We start from the raw sequence: 6,237 nt of genomic DNA, 5'->3' as shown, positions 1-6,237 counted from the left end.
TGCAAGTCCCTGAGTCCAATAAATCTGGCAGGGGCCTGCCCACATCCAGGGAACAGTTGGAAACCAAATGGCACTGTTGTTGTTCAGATACCTCTCCATCCATGATGAAGGACGGGAGATGAGTTATTTCCAGTCTGTTGCTCAGGGACTCCCAAGGGACCAGAGAAGAAAGCACGCTGGCCTCCCAGAGGAAAGATGCCGTTGGAAAGCTTTGGCAGAGCAAGAGGCTGTTTTCGTAAGAGAGGTTAGGACTCTGCTCTTCATTTGTCGTCACGTTAAAATGTGACCTTGCGATCCTTTCCATTACCTCAGGAGAATCCCCTCTCAGTCCAAGGCACAGCTCCAAGCACTTGTGGAGGATATGAATTCAGCAAAGCAGAAGTGTGTGGGTCTCGTACTGCACCATTAGCTAACCTGTGGTGGGAAACACATGCTCAGTTGCTTGAATAAAAAGCCTGTCCTCTTCTGGACAGACAGTCTTTCACAACTTCCACCCTCACGTTATCCATTTATATATTTATAATCAGTTGCTCTTTAGGTTATAGAACTCTTGTTTTCTGATTATTTTTTTTTTTATTGTTGATGTTGTTCTTCCCTTCCAACAACAAAGTCATTGCCAACAGGGATAAACTCTTGACATTGTTTAAGCACTGAGCAAGCTGGTCTCTCTTAGCCTGACCATGTGGTCTCAGTTTATCTGAGCTTTTGACTAGCTATTCTTGGTCTGAATCCCTCTTCTTTGACAATAAGTGACCAGTTGCACTGGCCTCACCACCAAGGAGGCACCAGAATCTCATGAGGCTGGGCATCCCAAGGACCCCTCTGTGCCTGAACGCACACAGTGCTCCAGAGGAATCTCATCAAGCTCTTGCAAAATGTCATCTCCTCTTCTTTATTGTCTTGGAAAGGTCTTTCCTGGTACACCCAAAGCTTGGCGTTTGATTTTTCTCTGATTGATGACTGTCCTGAATGCATCCAAGCCTCTTTGCTGCTCCCATCTGCTGAGCCTCCTGGGCTGCAGCATGAGCTCTGTGCTCAGTTTGGCCGTGTACTTTCTGCTAAGAAATGCTACTCAGTCCCTCTCCCTGCTCTCACCAGGCATCTAGTTATCCTTATCAGATGATGTCTCAATCCTTCTCTGTATTGACAACACCCTTCAAATATTTGCCTCCAAACCTTTTCTTGGCAAACACCTACCTTTTTGTTCCAAGGTATCGAGCAAACACATTAAGTAAGACAAACTCTGCAACTTAACTGAGGAATATAATTATTGACTCCTGCCTTACTTTCATAGTAGTCTTTTCTCCCCCAGCAGCTTTCTTATCCATGACTCACATGCTGTCTCATTTTCTCCATCAATACCACAGTGCAATAATCTATTTGTTGCTGAGAACAGACAAATTATTCTGACTGCTGATCTAAGCTCAACAAAATCAGCTGTTTTATTCAAGGAAGGTAATGAATTACTATGGAAAACAAGTTCTCTTTGGTCAGCTGACTACACCATGTGGTCCATTTTCACAGAATCAGAGAATCAAGTAATGGCTGAGGTAGGAAGGGACCTCTGGGTCCATCTGGTCCAGCCCCTGCTCAAGCAGGGCCACCTCCAGCAGGGTGCCCAGGACCACATCCTGGTGGCTTTTGAAGGTCTACAAGGAGGAGATTCCCTAGCCTCTCTGGGCAACCTGTGCCTCTTGTCCTGGCACTGGGCACCACTGACAACAGCTTCACTCCATCCTCTGTGCTCCCTCCCTTTAGGTATTTATAGACGTTGATGAGATTCCCCCGAGCCTTCTCTTCTCTGGGCCAGACAGTCCCAGCTCTCTCAGTCTCTTCTTGTAGGAAAGATGCTCCAGTCCCTTCATTATCTTGGTGGCCTTCCGTTGGAATCCCCCCAGTATGTCCCAGTCTCTCTTGTACTGGGGGCCCCAGACCTGGACCCAGCTCTCCAGGCGTGGCCTCCCAGTTGCTGAGCAGAGGGGAAGGATCACCTCTTTTGACCCGCTGGTGATACTTTGCCTAATGCAGCCAAGAATACTTCCCATTTGCTTTTGTCTTTACTGATTCTTACAATGTGTCCAAATCCCCGCCTGAGACTGCATATGTATGGCCCTTTATAAACCAAGATGATCTGCACTGTCCTGACCTTGGGCAATGGAGAGCATCAGTGAGGCCAAGCTTCTAAATCGCTTCTTTTCATTAATAAATAATAGGTGTCATCCTTGAAATTGCTATCTTATCCTATCATGGGTCAAAAGACAGCTTATTGCTTGTGTCAGCATAGATATCAGCAACTGGGACCCCACAATTCCTCCCAGGCTTTTGGCTTCTTGCAGAAAATTGGGCAAAACAGAGTGAGAGGATCTAGTAGCTGGAGTGGTACTATGGCTTGGCCTATAGGGCTTCTGTGGAGGAATCAGATGGCTGATGCTTGGCCATCTCCTCTGCTGCTGGATTTTCTGTGCTCAAGTCAAGCCTTTCTGCCTGTCCCCTGTGCCCCTCCTGTTTTTCAAACAGGTTGCCAGTCCTTTGAAGATAACATGGCCTCTTATTTGACATTGAAATGCAAAAAGCCCACGAGTGATGGAAGCCTATGTTGGCCGAGGCGTCAAAGCCCAAATTACAATATTAATAATAGGTCCAAACATGAAGTAATGCCAAGAAGCTACCAATTATTTCAGACAACAATTGATCAAAGCGAAGAAACTCCTGGTATGCATTAAACGAACCTTTGATTGTCCCTTCCTTGAAAATCTTCATCCCACACAGCCCAGGAGATAACAATTTGCCTTTTCAATCAATTATTTCTACTGAACAGAAACTCCCCGGCACTTCCCGCAGTATTTGCCGGCTCCTTTCACTCCCGATATTTGCATAACTCTTTGGTTGTTGCTCCACCTTTGGAGAGGTCACTTGTCAAAGTGCTGCCACGAAGGGCTTGATTTTAATTTTGAATTTCCATGGCTTTGAAGTTGACATTTTCCATTAGATTAAAAAAAAAAAAAAAAAAAAGGCACCTCTTCCCTGCTGTGTGCTGCATAAAGCATAGCGACGTGCCAGCCACAGCTGCAGGTCACTTTGCATGGGCTGCAAAACCTGTTGGACACATGGGAAACTGTGGTCATGCTGGGTGCCATTACCAGTGCCCAAGGAACTGGGGATGCTGAAACATGGATTAGTGCATTTATGCAAAGTGATGCAAAGAAGCTTGTGACAAAACTAGAAACTGAGTTCCCATCTCTTCTTCACAGCAAAACTCATGATGCATCCCCAAGTGCTACCCCCAAACATGACCCTAAACTTGTTTTTTACCTCCATACGCTGAGCTCTTTTCTATTTGTGCTGGTCCTGATCTCTGCAGGAAGGCAGCAATTTGCTAGGCTGAGAATTAAATAGCTCATTCACAGTTCCAGTAGCCCACAGGAGGCAAAAATAAGCAGCCCCATAGGATCAGGTGAGAAAATTGTGCTTTGCTTTACCATTGCTGAAGTTGGACTTTGTACTGGTCTACTGGTTGAAAAAAAAATCAGTTTCCTCATCATAAATAGAAAAAAAAAAACAAAAAACAAAACAAAACAAAAAAAAAACACCACAACTAATAAACAAATCAAAAAGCAACAAAAAAGCCATTGCAGATGGGCAGATCTGACAAATGTTGCTGCAGCTAATTAATTGCTGCTTCCTGCTTTATTCCCATTCTCCCTCTGGCATCCGCTAAGCACATTTCTCATATATGTACTAGCTGCTGAGCATCTTTCTAAAGTCACTTTGACAGCACAAATGCACTATATTTAACCTGCCCAAAAGTATTTCAATGTTTTTGTATACTTACGGTGGTTTACCTGTGTGTGTATGAAGTAGTGGGTAAGGACATGTGCAACTGTGTGTGTGTATGGAAATATATAATACATATATGTATCTGTGTGCCTATGCATGCACATGTCAGAGATTTAGGGCTAGGCTGTCATTTTGTACCACTTATGACATTTTTTTCCATGACCACTGTGTAGGACGTGGCAATGGCTCTCGCAGGGACAACTCCTTGAGCATGTGAAATGATGAAGTGCTCTTGCAGCCCAGCAGAGAAATTTCTCTCACTACTGACTGCTCAGGACTCACTGAGAAAGGAATTTCAGCCTTTCTCCTGTACTGATTTTGATGTTCCAGCATGTACCTGCATTTCTTTAGAGATCTGGATTAATTAACTGAAGCAGTACCTTGATGATGTCCTGTAATAAACAAGAGTTTAACACCTGCCCAGCTGCTGCTACCAGCAGAGCTGCGTGCTTTTACATAGCAGAAAAAGTGTTTTTGCCATACTGACTTCCTTTTCCTCTAATTTGGCCTGTTACTTAAAGGGCTTTAGAGTCAAGAGGAAGAGGTGGTGGCGAGGACCCAGCCCTGGTGTGTCTGTGTCGATGAGAAATCAGCAGCCAAGAACACCACCCTTCCTGTGCCTTGTTATTTCTTAATTGAAAACCCCAAGGAGAGAAAGCGAACCAGATTACCCAAACCTCACATGGTATTTCTCCCCACTGGTTGTGAGTCCTGCTTGGCCTCTGTTTCTCAACAAAACACAATACCTGTCCTTTATTTCTCAGTTTAGAAGCTGAAGTAGATTTCGCAGTCAGCAGGAGCCAAGAGGTGCTGTATTGCATAGAAGCAAACTGCCGTGAAGCAGCTGATGGCTGGGAACCCGGTGCCAGAACATGGTTTTGGGACTTACACAACTCTTCTGGGTGTGGTGGTGGCAGTGAAATGTCTTGTGAAGCTGCGTTGCTCCTCACCGATGTGCAAACCCCAGGAGGAGGTGGGCAAGGCCCAACCTGAGCCTCCATGCCACAGGCCTCCATGGGCAGCTGTTGTGGTTAAGGAAGGGACCTTGGTTTGCGTGACCGACTTCTCTTGAGACGATCAGCAAAGAGACTGAGGAGTGACTTAAACCTGACTGTCTCATTCCCCTGGGTCTCTTTTATGGCATTACAGACGTAGCAGCTACTCAACTTGCTAACGAGCTAGCGTAATGAGAGATGTTTATTACTCAGACGTTGCACGCATACAGTCAGCAGTCAACTTCTCTGTTGGTGCTGTTCAGCATCAAGGCCTAAAAGAATTCACAGGTATTTAAGGAATAGTCACAGGAAGGAATGATTTTGACCACATAACACGAAGTCCTGTGTGGACTCAGCTTAAAACTGTGTTTGTCGTCCATGTTGTCTTCACCAGGGCTTGGTAGGAAATCGGCCTAAACATGGGCCTGGCAGACGTAATGGAGTTTTGAGCCTCAGGTACATGACAGGTTTTGTGGAAAACCATGAAGGAAAATTGGTCTGGGCAAGCAAGCAAAACACCTAGAGAGATCATCCACATGGATCCTGTGAGGACTCCTTGCTCAGAAGGCTGTTAGAAGCTGCTCTGAAGGCGTTTGCTATTCGTACAAAAGCCACAAGGTCGACGTTTCCCTGGGGAGCCATTGGCCTCTTCCTGGAAGATACAGGTTGGTGAAAAAAAGGAAAACAACAAAATAAAACAAACAGGCAAAACCACAAAGAAACAAATTATAAATAGTAATCGTCTTCCTGTTCTTCTCTCTTTAGGTTTTGTCATACAGGAGCTCAGGAGCAGAAACTCAGCTCAAGCCCAAATTCATCTCACCAATCTTGGATGCCCCAGCTGGCAGTGCAGTGAGCCCCAGAAACTCCTTCAGCCCCTGAACAGAGAGAAATCTCTGTTACAGTGGATAAACCTGCCCTGGTCCCAAATCTTTCAGGAACGGTTGCAGTGGGTAAACCTGCCCTCGTCCCAGATCTTCCAGGAACGGTGTCTTGCTTTACATGACCCGTTTCCTATATGGGAAGCCCAAGGTAAATGCTTTGCATTTTCTTCAATTTTTAGCTTCTTTTTAAATTTCCAGGTATGTTTTTTCAATGTCGTAGCCAAGAAGTATTTCTTATTTGTGCAATGTACCATTTCTCCACTGATACAGCATGGCTGTGCTTGCTCCTTGGGAGTCCGTGGTGTAGGTCCCGGCATTCTCTGTTTGCCCCAAAGCTACAGCCTGGAGTGGATGCAAAACAGGATCCTTGGGGGGATCGAGACAATTTGGGGAGACCTCAGGAGGCTGAATTATCTTGTGACCCTCCCACACCACATCATAACCACATCTCAAAAGGAAACCACCAGCACATGCACTGACCTTGTGCATTTGCCAGGTCCGAGATCAGCCCCAGCACTGCC

The sequence above is a fragment of the Anser brachyrhynchus genome (genome assembly GCF_964034855.1).
Source record: "Anser brachyrhynchus genome assembly, chromosome: 2".
NCBI lineage: Eukaryota > Metazoa > Chordata > Aves > Anseriformes > Anatidae > Anser > Anser brachyrhynchus.
The sequence above is the reverse complement of the archived record's forward strand: the minus strand, read 5'-3'. Positions refer to the sequence as shown.